Source organism: Panthera pardus, unplaced genomic scaffold (genome assembly GCF_024362965.1).
Source record: "Panthera pardus isolate Hobbes unplaced genomic scaffold, ASM2436296v1 HiC_scaffold_8, whole genome shotgun sequence".
Classification (NCBI taxonomy): Eukaryota; Metazoa; Chordata; class Mammalia; order Carnivora; family Felidae; genus Panthera; species Panthera pardus.
The window spans coordinates 93,987,040-94,002,177 of record NW_026527013.1 but is presented as its reverse complement, the minus strand read 5'-3'; the positions used below and the strand labels follow the sequence as shown (position 1 = coordinate 94,002,177).

Genomic DNA, 15,138 nt, shown 5'->3' with positions numbered 1-15,138 from the left:
TCAAAATGGGTGAAAGACCTAAGCCTAAGACAGGAAGCCATCAAAATCCTCGAGAAGAAAGCAGGCAAAAACCTCTTCAACCCTGGCCACAGCAACTTCTTACTCAACATGTCTCCAGAAGCAAGGGAAACAAAAGCAAAAATGAATTATTGGGACCTCATCAAAAAAAAGCTTCTGCACAGCGAAGGAAACAATCAGGAAAACTAAAAGGCAAACGACAGAATGGGAGAAGATATTTGCAAATGACGTATCAGATAAAGGGTTAGTATCAAAAATCTATAAAGAACTTATGAAACTGAACGCCCCCCAAAAAACAAATAATCCAGTGAAAAATGAGCAAAAGACAGGAATAGACACTTCTCCAAAGAAGACATCCAGATGGTCAACTGACACATGAAAAAATGCTCAACATCACTTATCATCTGGAAAATAAAAATCAAAACCACAATGAGATACCACCTCACGTCTGTGAGAATGGCTAAAACTAACAACTCAGGCAACAACAGATGTTGGTGAGGATGCGGAGAAAGAGGATCTCTTTTGTACTGCTGGTAGGAATGCAAACTGGTGCAGCCACTCTGGAAAACAGTATGGAGGTTCCTCAAAAAATTAATAATTGAACTACCCTATGACCCAACAATTGCACTACTAGGTATTTATCCATGGGATACAGCTGAGCTGTTTCAAAGGGGCACATGTACCCCAATGTTTATAGCAGCACTATCAACAATAACCAAAGTATGAAAGAGCCCAAATGTCCAACATGGATGAATGGATAAAGAAGATGAGGTATACGTACACACACACACACACACACACACACACACACACACACACACAATGGACTATTACTCGGCAATCCAAAAGAATGAAATCTTGCCATCTGCAACTACAAAATGGATGTAACTAGAGAGTATTATGCTAAGCAAAATTAGTAAGAGAAAGACAAATATCATATGACTTCACTCATATGAGGACTTCAAGAAACAAAACAGATGAATATAGGGTAAAAAAGGAAAAATAATATAAAAACAGGGAGAGGGATGAAACATAAAAGACTCTTAAATATGGAGAACAAACAGAGGGTTACTGGAAGGACTGTGGGAGGGGGATGGGTTAAATGGGTAAGGGGCATTAAGGAATATACTCCTGAAATCATTGTTGCACTACATGCTAACTAACTTGGATGTAAATTTAAAAAATAAATTAAAGTAAAAATAAAGGAATGCAATACTGATACATGCTGCAACATGAAGGAAGCTTGTAATATGTTAAATGAAAGAAGATATACACAAAAGGCCACATATTGCAACTATATGATTCCATTTATATAAAAGTGTCCAGGGGGCGCCTGGGTGGCTCAGTCGGTTAAGCATCTGACTTCAGCTCAGGTCATGATCTCGCGGTCCATGGGTTCGAGCCCCGCGTCGGGCTCTGTGCTGACAGCTCAGAGCCTGGAGCCTGTTTCAGATTCTGTGTCTCCCTCTTTCTCTGACCCTCCCCTGTTCATGCTCTCTCTCTCTCTCTCTCTCTCTGTCTCAAAAATAAAAAATAAATGTTAAAAAAAATTTTTTTTAAAAAGTGTCCAGAATAGCAAGCCTAGAGAGACAGAAAGTATCTTAGAGGTTGCTTAGGCCTTGGGGGAGGGGAGGAGGCAAAGACCAATTGAGATGTGATGGTAAAACACACGAAGTTTCTTTTTGAGGTGCAATATTCTAAAATTTATTGGAGTAATGGTTGCACAACTCTGTGAATATGCTAAAATCCACTCACTGTATCCTTGAAATGGATGAATTACAAAGTATGTGAATTATACCTGAATAAATGATTTTCTATATTCCTATACTCTTATGTCCCTGCTTTATTCAGATTTCACCTCTTCCAGTCACCTTTTCACGCAAGGTCCAAGTAATTCGAAAAGTTACCTTTTCCTCCCACTTATCTCCCAAAATAAACTACATTCGACATGAGGATAACTGACAGCCTATTCTATTCTCAAAGCTCTGACAAATAGCTCCTGGACACCAAAGAGAACAGAATAATCTACAGCCGAGCTTCAACACAGTTGTCCTTTTGTGTCATCCTCAGTTTTAGACAGCAAACCTTTAGTGAGCACGTGTCATGCTGATTTAGTTTTTGTTTTTACATACCACTAGTAAATGTGCCAAAGGAACTCCTGATTTGTTAGGCAAGTTTCATAACCACAAGAATGGCAAGCTCATTATAAACAATGCCACTGAGCATTGGGAAAGATCCGAGAAATAAGCAGTGGTGGTACATACCAAAGTTGCCCAGAGAAGAGGGAGGAAAGAACATTACCCTTCCTCCCACAGCTCCATCAGCTAGCCCCCCTTTCATCACCCCAAATAATGTACAAAGCGAGAAAATGTAGTCTTGCTCTCCAAATGAAACTTCAAGAGAAGTCATCCTGATTGCCACATAGATTTCCCCTTCTGAGCCTCTTCTGTATAAAGATTTTAAGTGCCCACCACTGGACAGCACCAAATATTAGCCTCAATTTTTTTCTTAAGAAAAAAAAAATTTAACTTTGTTTTTTATTATGTTTGCTTAAATCTTAACCTTCCCATACGTACTTCTGATAATCTCATTCAAAGCTACAGTGAGTCTGTAAAACCTTCTAATTACGGAGATTGCAGAGGAGAAAAAACGGTAGCTCAGTAAAGAAAATTAAAAAAAAAAAATCTCCTAAGAGGCAGAAAAAAAGAATCTGTGACTCTAATAATTGCTTCATCTCAAATTCAGTATGCTGGAAATCCTGTGTGCTGCAAATAGGTGTGCTGCCAATCTACACAAGGACCACAACTTCCCGCCTGACTTAACAGGCACAGGGAGGACCATCTGGATGAAAAATGGCAGCCATCCAGCCATTCCAGTGGAGTCCGAGTACCAAACTCAAATGATGAAAACATCCAGCTGGCAATTTGCTAAACAAAAAGCTCATGCACATAAATTCTCCCCTATTCTTTACATTTTCCTCGAGAATTTTACTGCAAACCGACCAGCTTTTGTTAAGAAAGGAGTTGTTTCTTAGCAACAAGCCTCAACAGAAGATATGAAATACCAAAAAGACTATCTCCCTTCCAGGTTGGCAAGTTCATGAAAGCAGGAAGTATCTTCAGCTTCTAGCATTCTGTCTATAACAACCACAACTCCTTCAGCTGCAAACTCAAGAGGAGTATACAGACTCATGTATCTGAAAGCTTCAGGCAAAGTTATATTCAGCTGTTCAATGAGGGTTAAGAAGCCATCTCTCAGCTCACCTTTCCATTCATGCTGCCTTTACAAACAGGCAGACCTCTTTCTGGCAATAAGATAGTGGAACTTGCCAGTTATACCAGCTTTCTTTCCCACTACATTACAGGTATCTCAATCATGACCTTTTTTGGGTCTGTTTCCATTTCTGAACCAAGTCAGCACAATTTTCCCACTTCTTGAACAGGAGTATATGTTGTAAGGTCAGCCTATAGACAGATACTGTCTGTCTATAAGTGCGGAGGGGACTCCACAAAGTGTCATTTCCAGAAAAACAGAAAGAGTAGGCAAGAAAAGCAAAAACAGCAGATGTCCATTACAACGTGGTTGTTTGCTTAATTAAATGTAATCACATGTGCAATAGAGACTTTGTCCTCTCATAGACTCTGATTATACTACTCCATAGTATACAAATGGATTCTAATGAATTATGTCATGATAGGTAAGGACGGAGAAGTTGGAATGGAGGGTGGGGCACACAAGGAGATGGCGACAAAGGGAAAATAACTATCTTCTTAGGTCACTCTGAAGGCTGAAACTAACATTTAACTCTTAAGAGTATGGTCCCTTCCCTACCTTATATACAAAAATTAGCTAGAAATGTATCAAAGACCTAAGTATAAGAGCTAAAACTGTAAAATTCTCAGGAAAAGTCATAGGCATAAACCTACATGACCTTGGATTAAACAATGGTTTCTTAAGTATGATACCAAAACCACAAGCAACAAAAGGAAAAAAAATAGGTAAACTGGGCTTGATTAAAATTTAAAAATTTTGTGCTTCAAAGGACACTATCAAGAAAGTGAAATGATACCAAAGAATGGCATAAAATATTTGCAACCAATATATCTGATAAAGGACTAGTACTCAGGATATATAAAGAATTCTTGCAACCCAATAATAAAAAGACAAACCGCCCGCTTAAAAACTATGAAAGGATTTGAATACCTATTTCTCCAAAGAAGATATACAAATGATCAATATCCAGATGAAAAGGTGCTCAACATCATTATTCATTAGGGAAATACAAACCAAAGCCACAATGGAGATACACTTCACATCCACTCAAATGGCTAAAACCTAACAGACAGTAACATGTTATCAGTGAGGATGTGGACAACTGGAATCCTCACATACTGCTGGTAGGAATGTAAAATGTTGCCATCACTTTGCAAAACAGTTTGGCAGTTCCTCAAAAATTATACATACAGTTACCATATGACCCAGCAATTCCATTCTTAGGGATATACAGAAGAGAAACGAAAACATACCGGCACAAAAACTTTTACATGAATATCCATAAGAGCATTTTTTTTTGGTAATAACCAAAAAGTGGAAACATCCCAAATCCACTCACAGAAGACCACCTAGTGCCCAAAACAGGCGAAATCTAGAGAGAGAAATTAGGTTAGTGGGGAGAGGAGAAAATGGAGAGTGACTGCTAATGTACAGGTTTCTTTTGGACGGTGATAAAAATGTTCTGGAATTAGATAGTGGTGATTATTGCATAACTTTGTGAATATCCTAAAAACCACTGACTTGTACATTGAAGAGTGAATTTTATGGTATAGTGAATTATACCTTGATTTTTTTTAAGTTTGAACACAGACTGGATATTAGACATTACCAAAGAATTATTACAATTTTCATAAGTGCAACAATATTATTGTGGTGATATAAGGCAACATTCCCTTTTATGAAGATGCACACTGAAGAGTGTAAAAGTGAAATGACATGATGTCTTGGACATGCTTTAGAATAGTTCAGCAAAAAAAAGAGGGTAGATGATAAAGAATAAAAGTCACAAAATATTAGTAACTGTTGAAGCTGGATAATAGGTATATGTGGGTTCAACATACCCTCCTCTTTATTTTTATGTGTTTGAAATTTTTCAAAGAAAAATTGTTAAGAGATTGTAATATAAACTGCAATTTTTGTTTTTGGACACTATGTGACAATTAGGCCAGCCACAGCTCTAAAGGGTCTCCATTGATAATGTAAGTATTGACATACTCAAACCAAGTCATGAAATCCATTCAAAGAAATGGACAAAATCTTTCTGATGTTTCCATTACTTCTAGGACATTCCTTCCTAAGATACTTCCTCTTATTAACCAAAACCATACTTTAAGGCACTATTTTCCAAAACTATACTCCCAAACAGGCATTCCTCAAAACAGGAACAGATGTTCTCAAACAAAAGGGTTCCATTATCAAATAAGTTTGAGAAACACTGGGTCAAACAAAGTTAAACATTTGCTACACTAATTCTCAAAGTCGTTAAAATGTCCATGTGTACTATGAGTCATCCAAAATGGGCTACAATATGCTTAATTTGGGAGACTCATGTAAATCCACTTATTTATACAGCAACCCTTGGCAAAGAATCAGAATCACTTCTGAGCCTGACGTTAATACAATTTTTGTCTGTTTTTTAAGATCCACCCTGAACTACAGCTTATGAAATGCTGACTTAAGAGATAAGAAATATTTTGCTTACGAAAATCTATTTGAGCTGAATCTGGAAATCAGAGAAGCTAACCAGACAACACTATATTCAAGGCAGGAATAACAGATACAGGGATGCAAAAGCAAAGGGACCCATAAAGCATTTGGGAACTGAAGGTAGCCCCTATTATTGAAAGACAGGAATACATGAGGCCATGAGGGTTGGCAGAAGATGAGGCCGAAGGGGCAGGAAAGGGTCAGAAAGAGAAGGACTTTGCTGGGCTACTAAGTTTGGAAAGCCACCAAAGGACTAAACAGAGGAGTTATGTAGTCAAGCTGGTAATTCCTTTAGCTTTCCCTGAGTAGATACACATCTACGCTGAAGCATGATGATATGCTCTGGATAAGTCACATGTGCACATCAGATCTGACTTGCTAAATGAAGCAGCTTCCTCTTCCACATTTATAATGATTTGAAATTTAGCCCAGGTGTAATTCACTAGAGCAGTATTACTACTATTCCAACTCAGCCTACCATCAGCTAAAAATGCAGAAATCTTTAAATGTTCAATTCTCCTATAATGCACACATGGGAAACACCTCTGCAGAATCTCTTGTTTTCCCTCTGATGCTTGGATGTCTAGAAAGAAGAGAAAGCTTCCAGGGTATACTGCTACTTGAAGAATGTCCCCTCGTTACTTAAAAGCTACTCTGTCGTCATTTCCCGTCTTGGACTTTCAATTATCAACCTTGAGTGCAGCTGAGGTTAAAAATGGTCCCCTTGCTGCCTGACTAGAGATTTTCTTTTTAACTGGTTTGTTTGTCATCCATTGTGCCCTTACAAGAAAAAATAAATTAATTAGTTAAGAATATCCAAAAATCTACTGAGTTAACATAAAGTCTGAATTTCTTGATTTCCTAGATATTTGTAAAGATCTGACAATACTGAGCTCAGATTTTTGTACAATATAAACAGCTAGAAATGAAAAATAACAGCACCCCCTCCCCTTAGATGAGCCTTCCAAATACATCAAGCAATCCACTCACCCTGCACTTTGTGCATTTACATTCAGGCAATGTGGACTATGATGCCTGGTTTTACTTTTACTGAGTAGGATTATGCTGATCTAAATATCATCCCCCAAAATGTATCCAGTCTATCAAGTTAAATACATAACACAGGATAATTAACAATAAAAACAATATCCACCAATTAAAAAGAACAAGCAAATAGATTCTCCAGGCATCTGGTGGATGTAATTATATAAAATGCAGTAATTGCTGCAGTTGAATCATGACCTTGCCTAAGTAAAATACGACTTCGGATTCTTTTTCCTTGAGTAAAAATTTTAGGATTCCAAGACAGAGCTAAGCTGATCAACTGAGATTTATCAGAATTTACTCTCAAAAGTAAAGTTCCCTCAGATCTGTACAATTTCTCTCAAGCACAGAACAGACTGTATTGCTATGATCTTGCAATGGGTTATCAATCTGATCCATGGAGGTAATGTCCAATTGAAGATAAAGGCCGTAAAAACATTTACGAGTGATAAACTTTATCAAATGTATTAAGTTCTTACCTCTTTCAAAAAGGGCAAAGAAAACATTTTATACTGGATGTGAGTATGGCTTTCATAATATCATCCAGCTATAGAGAAACAAGGGGGACTTGAGGAGATTATTTGCTTGTTCTTTTTTGCCTTCAGGTGGGGGATTATCTGTGACAATCCAATGTCATAATTATCAGATAAATATCTAACACAGAGTAAAGGCATTCAAAATTTCATCTAACTGTGGAGTTGTCCATTTTCTAATGGAAAGAGAAGAGTCACCCTGTCTTTGCTTGTGATCTTAAGTTCTAGAAACATGCTTTTTCCTTTCCTTTGATTTGCTGCACACTGAAGTTCAACCACTATGCTCCATGGGGTTAAATCTGCCACAGATTCGGATGGCTGCAGAAAAATATCTAAGATCCTTCGAGTTCTGTGCCACATAAAGTTTGGAGAAATAAATCATTACAGTCCTTGCAAAAGTAAACAATCATAGAGGAAAAAATACATGTGTCTTGACCTGTCTTCACAGGATCTTGAACATTTTTTCTTTAATATTCATTAGTTCAGAACTAGTACACTTTAGCAACTTCCGCTGACCTTAACCATTCCTTACCCATACCCAGACCATTTTTTCCTACTTTCAATTAGACTTTAAGCTACTTAAGGGTTAAAACCAAATTTCTGCCATTCACTATGTTCCCAGAACCTAGCATAGCACCTGCCACAATGTGTAATAAATAGTGAATGAATGAATGGTCTTTAAATACTATTAACAACATAATTTTAAGCAACAGAGAAAAATTCATTTAGAAAGTTTTGACACAGAATGTGAAAAATAAGAAACTGTTACATGTGTTACAAAACACATATTACAAAATATTATATTTTAAAGCCCTCCGGATTGATAGTGTAAACAATTTTCACTGGTTTTAGACTCTATAACTGTAAAAACTAAAGATTTCTTTAAAAGCAATTTCTATTCTGTGGAGAAAAGTACTATAAAATGCAAGCATTATCAAGGAGCTCTTGAACCATGAAAATGACAGAAATTTGTTTTCGCTTTATTAAAGGTGATTGAAGGTTGTAATGAATTTTTAGAGATACTCTGAATGAAAGAATATGACCAGAAATCTTAAGCAGAAATTCCGCTAATAAAAATTCAAGGACTGGGATATCTCTAGTTCTTATGCTACAACAACAGAGATGAAGGAACAATGGCTTTCCCTCAGAGATCAGAGGCAGAAAGCATTAACACAGAGGTGCTAGCTGAGATTAAAACCAGTGAATGAGAAAAAGAGAGATGAAGACACTGGCAGGTGTTTGGATAAACTGTGGTTACCTGGATAAACCGTGGCAAGAGCTGATTCAGGTCAAACAACGACAAAGAACAGGAGCCCAGATCCAAACTATGATTATCTGGTGCCAAAGTCTCTCCATTTTTCAAACTCTTAATATAAGCAAAATCACAAGATGACTGTTTAAACCTCTCTATGGATGCCACCTCTCCTACACTTGGGTTTTAAAAAATTAAAAGGCCACTTCCAGCACACGATCCTAACCACTCATGGTCACATAGCACCTGTTGTGTTTCAAACACTGTATAGTGAGTGTTTTGTTAAGTATTAGCTCATAGCATCCTTGAGTTTGCATGCGGAGTAAATGCGATTTTACTGTTTGGGAAACTGAGGCATGGAGAGGTTAAGTAACTGCAGGATCACTCTTCTAGTAGGTCGTAGGGTCTTTTATAACCATTCCTCCATATCATTCAAATCAAGTGTTGAAATGAGAATCACCTCAGTTGCACAGATGGGTTCTTTAAATGCCCAGGCAGGTCCCTGGCTTCTTCAAGGGCATCCGACATGGGGAGACAAGGGAGTATGACTCATGTTTCACTGACACAGAATGGCATGGGTGCTGGTCAGATTCGACCACCCATCTGCTCTGTCACTTTGCACAAGTCATCTAGTTTCTCAGGGTCTCAGCTTGGACACCTATAAAATGAGTAGCTTGTGAAAAAATGGTATCAGAATTTCTTCCAGTTCTAGATGTCTGTGGTTTAAATCAACAGGCTTGCACAACAATACTCCTAAACTACAAAACATGTGGGAGGGTGGGGTGGCAATCTGGGCATGAACAGTGATCTAATTTGTTGATTAGTAAATATAAATTAATAGTAACCTATATGAGTAAAATATATCACCCTAGTTCCAATCATCCAGAAGTTAATAGCTATTTTTCAAATTTCCCAAAGTTAGAATTACAAGCTCAGTGTATTCCTCAAAGTACCTACAAAATTGGTCAGAATAAAGAGCATGAACTTTTTGCACCAAGTGAGGTGACCTCATGGAGATCAGTGCCAATTTTTCTTACTCCTTTGTTGAAATACAATTTTGTTTTTCTTTCCTGGAAGTGTTCTAAGACTCTTGCCAGACACAGCTCTAGCAAATAGCATATTTAATCCTACTGTAATGCAGAAGAGTGCTTTGATGACTCCTGGGGCAGCTGGTGCAGTAGCTCCAGACCCCAAGACCCCGCCTCAAGCAGCTGGAAGGCCAGTCAGTCTTGCAGGAGGAGATAGAGCAGCCTCTTGTATAAAAGCATCAATACATTTATAACCCCCAGACTTTCAAGTGACAACAGAAGGTTCAATCCCAGCAACAGTGGCTGTGGTTACAAAAATCAGGATTAAAAGTAAAGAATGCTTAGTAAAGTCCCAGAGCACAAGGGTTAGAAATCCTTTAAACCAGTCACCAGATGACTTACAGTGATAAGGCATGTCATACTAACCTGGGTAATAATAGCAAGAGTTCGGGTGAATGCCACCAGACACAGAAGGCATGCAGTTAAATACAAGGGTTATCTGAGTATTTAGAGTTCAAGACCTTGTCCACTTAAAGGCCCAATTTCACCCATAAAACCAGCACACATTCCAAAGAACTTGTAACAACAGGTTCTCAGGATAAGACTAAGCCAAGTTCAGCACTAGGATCTCCGAGTACAGCTGTGCATGCCATGCACTGCACAATTCCAGGGGGTACATAAACTATCTATGAATATTGCCCCCTGGAGTTATGCACTACAGTGACCCTCAGCACACTTTTAAAATAACAACAAAGCTAGAAAAGGAGCAACAGTAGCTACAGTACCCTTTGCCAAGAGAAACTGCAAAATATATTAGTTTTTTTAGGTAGAGCTTGCTCAAAGAGCAAATCTCAGCCTCTCAAAAGTTTTCACAGGACTCCTATAGCAGACATAGAATTTAACTCACCTGTGTCTTAACATTTTCTTGGGAAAGGATTCAGAGTCACTGAGAAATGACCCAATGACCAACATCTGTTCAATCTCTGGGTACCAAGTGATATGGCTGAGGGCAATGCATGCAGTAGCTTCACCCCATGGGTTTGCCAGTTTCTGCCTCCTTAGACTCAGGAACCAATGTTTTGCAGCTGGGCTATAAGAAAATATTTAAGAAAAGGAGCATTTTCTCCTAATAGGTACATTCACCAGATACGTGAGGGTAAAGGTTAGTGCACATTTCCCCAGGGGACTTAGTCAAATTTCACTAAATTAACCCAACTAAGAAAGGTCATTCAGAACTTATGAGAAAGTCTAAACAGCAGAGCATGTTAAATGTAAGGTTGTTACTTTTCTGTTATCTGAAGAGATTCAAGCTAGGTCTTTGAAAGTCCACTGAACTGATTACAGATTTTAGATCACAACTAGAAAGAAAATATGCACTTATCTGAGTTATATTACACTGAAGTTGTATGTATATTATATATCAATACATGTTATTTTACCTGCTAAAGATTTTTGACACCAGAAATTCTCTTACAGCTCTCCACGGCACTTAGCACAGTGCTAGGAACACCTTATCACTTAATACTTATCAGGTACCAAACATGAATCTAAGTAGTTTATATGTACTAATGCATACAATCATCACAGCAATGCTATGAAGTAGGCATTATTATTATTCCCATATTAAAAAGAAGAAAGTGAGGCTCAGAGAGGTTGAATAACTCAGCTGAGACACTGAGCTAGTAAATAATACAGCCAATACTTGATTGACCCTTCTAGGAAGTCTGATGTTAGAATCTGTGCTCTTTGCCACTGCATTGTTCTTTATCAACATTCTACACACTCAATAAATGTTGCTGGAATGTTTACACATGGCTCCTTCATTACAAAAGTACTCTGAACCATTATCTTTCCCTAAATAGAGGGACATTTACTTTATGTCTCTGATGCCATTAATTTACTTTTTGTCATTGATGCTTTAATAGCAAGAATTTAATATTCTTGAAAAATTGTATGAAAGCTCAATCATTACCCAATATTTCACAAAAATTTCCCAATTAGTGGAGTCCAAGTTAATATGGTTGTACTTTTACTGTAAGGAGCCAATTAACAGCTCATCTTTGGTGAAAAATGTACCACTCTGGTGAGTGATTTTGATAAGAAGGGAGGCCATCTATGATGTGTGAGGGCAGAGGGCATATGTGAAATCTCTGTATCTTCCTCTCAATTGTACTGTAAACCTGAAACTATTCTAAATAAAAAGTCTTAAAATAAAACATCAAGGAGTCAACCCAAAAGATTTACACACACACACTTGCACATGCAATCCCAAGCTCCAGGATTCCACCCCATCGGAGGACCCCAGCCTGCAGAGTTCTTTCTGAACCACGTGAAACATTCCACATCCCTTTGTATCATTCTTGGAACCCTTTCCTTCATTTCTGCTTTATATCATCATTTGCATAAGCTCCTTAAAGACAAGAATAACATACATATGTTTATGATTTTCTTAGCACCTAGCACAGAAAATGCACAATCGGAAATACCTATATTCAACAGGGGAAATTAGGAAAAGTTCACAAGTGTGGAGATTCTTACCTCAGGATTGTTGCTTCCTTTTTAAATTGACTACACTATAATTCAGAGTTATATTCTTGTAGGCCAAAGTACATCATAACCTTATTTTAATAAGATCATTTCTGGCAACATTCACAGAGTTAAACTATGCATATTTTCAAAAAGTAGTTTCAGACTTCTGTCATCTCAGCAAGAAATGTCTACTTACTGAAAAAAAAAAAGCTTACATTGCCTTAAAATTCTGCTGTTTCTTGCACACAGATCAGCAGAGAGGCATGTAGCCCAACCCTTTAGGGTCTGAACACAGTAAAAGCCTAGAAAAGTGTCATAAACCAACAGAAACTTTCCTGTATCAAGTTCATAAATTTTCCCTACAGCTATCTCTAATACTTACTCAAAAGTAAAAATTCATATTTCAACTGATATTCTACCAACAATCTATAGACTCCTACTATCCACACTGTATTGGGAATAGAGCTTAAATAACTACCAATCTATATATTTTTTTCAAACAAAAGTATGAAGAAAGTTATAAGAGGAAGAGTGTCATCCATTTGTTTAATCCCAAATGTATGTGCAGAAATGTGAAAACATGTATTGATTATTTTTTTTAATGTTTTATGTGATACTAAAGGAGGGTACCAGATACATTATTACTGTTATCTTGAATCTACACTCCACTGCAACCCTAATTCGCTAGTGGACAGAAACCATAAGAAAAAACAGAGAACAACCACATTTATCAAAAAATAACTACCCCTGCCTCAGAAATGCTAAACATAGAGTAACCACAGGACCCAGCAACTCCACTCCTAAGTATGTACTCAAGCAAAATGAAAGCATATGTCCCCACAAAAACTTGTACATGAATGTTTACAGCAGCATTATTCATAATAACTAAGAAGTGGTCACAATCCACGTCTCCACCAACTGATGTATGAGTAAACAAAATGTGGCATATCCATGTAATGTAGTATTATTCAACCATAAAAAGGAATGAAGTACTGATATATACTTCAACAAGGATGAACCTTGAAAACATTATCTTAAATGAAAGAAGCCAATCACCAAGACCATATAGTAGCGTATGATTACATTTATGTGAAATCTTCAGAATAGGGAAATCTATGGAGAAAGAAATATGGTTGGCAGGGGCTGGAGGGAAACTGCTGGTGGGCATGGAGTTCCATTTTGGGGTGATGAAAATATTATAAAACTTTGATATAATCAGAAGAAAACATCAGACAAACCCAAATAGAGGTGTTCTACAAAATAAATTGTCACAATTTGAACCAAAATTACATCCTGTGACAAAACAGAAAGAGCAAGGGTGGAATATCTCTATGACCTTGGTTGAGTTACTTATGCTCCCTGGGCCTTGGGCCCCTCCCAGTAAAAGAGGAGCTCACAGAGTTGCTATAGATTATAAAAATTAAATATCAGTGAAATCTCTAGCACAAAGTAAACAAATGGGTCAATTTTTACTTGTGTTGTTTTGCTACATCTGCCGGAACATTAAGATAAAATTTAAGGCAAGCCTTTAGTAACCAAATGACTCACTTGTGTTGTGCTACCCACATATCCATGTTGTTATTTAAATTTAAATTTATTAAAATTAAGAATTTAGTTTCTCAGTCCCATAACCCACATTTCACACACTTAATAGTCACTAGCATCTAGTAACTATAGTATTAGCACAGATCCAGAAAAATACCAGAAGAATGAATTTCTGTAGGTCTAGATTTTTCCCATCCCTTCACTAGAGACCTAAAGATGCTCAGAAGAACTATCACGTGTTAAACTTTATATCCAGTTTTAAACTTCTACATCTAACTTAAGAAACTGCTAGCATCAACTACTGAAAGTTCTGTCATGACAGTAATAAGATGGAGGAAAAAATGAAATCACTGAAAATTTACAAAATATATTTCAAACAAGAAGAAACAAAAATGAATGAAACTCCAAATAAGGTCCTTATCACAGTGAATGGTCTGGGCTATCAAATAAGAGCTTTCAAAGTGTAAAACTATGATAATCTATTACTACAGAACAAAAAAGAGAAGGAATTAAGTAAATGAGCAACAGTGATCTCTGCAATCAGCCAAATATTTGTGACACCAATTTCTCCCCCATAAATTATTTTTTTTAGAAAATAGTTTAAAATACCTATTTCTCAGAGAAATATCATATGACTTCACTCATATGAGGACGAAAAACAGATGAACATAAGGGAAGGGAAACAAAAATAATATAAAAACAGGGAGGGGGACAAAACATAAGAGACTCTTAAATATGGAGAACAGAGGGTTACTGGAGGGGGTGCGGGAGGGGGGATGGGCTAAATGGGTAAGGGGCATTAAGGAGTCTACTCCCGAAATCATTGTTGCACTACATGCTAACTAACTTGGATGTAAATTAAAAAATAAATAATTTTTTTAAAGGAGAAAAATGAAAATATCTGCTTCTCTGCACCTATTTCCAATTCACACATTATCTGTTGATGTCAACACAGGATGCTTAAATCTCCAAGAGCAGTGAAACGTTGTGTGATATTTTAACCGTTAACTTTCTATGAAACAAAAAAAAAATATTTTATAAATATAAACAATCTTCTTGTTTATGATTTTTATTAATAATTGTAAGAAATTAGAAAGCCATTCCTCAATGTGTCTCACTTTTATCACACTGGATGCTCTGAACTACATGCAGAATGTTGCAGGCTGGAATAGTTCCAGTAAACAGGAAAAACTGGATCAAGAAGCTTAGTGTAAGTGCTCTTCAGAAATATGGAGAAGCACCTGTCCACTTTCATTTAGGCTAAGGAAGATTCTGAGCCACTGTGTATGATGTCTGTATATCATACAAAATGATACAAAATGTTCAGATACAAAATGATAATGAGTCCAAATCTATGATGGAATATTGAATAATAATGCAAATATCCCCCACTACAACTCAAATGCTTTCACATACAAGACACATTACC

At 37.0% G+C, this 15,138-nt stretch overlaps 1 protein-coding gene across 5 annotated transcripts in view; it reads right to left on the bottom strand.

Moving 5' to 3' along the window:
* Positions 1-15,138, bottom strand: part of CDK14 (cyclin dependent kinase 14) — a 621,048-nt gene that overhangs the window by 531,408 nt on the left and 74,502 nt on the right. The window lies entirely within an intron of this gene.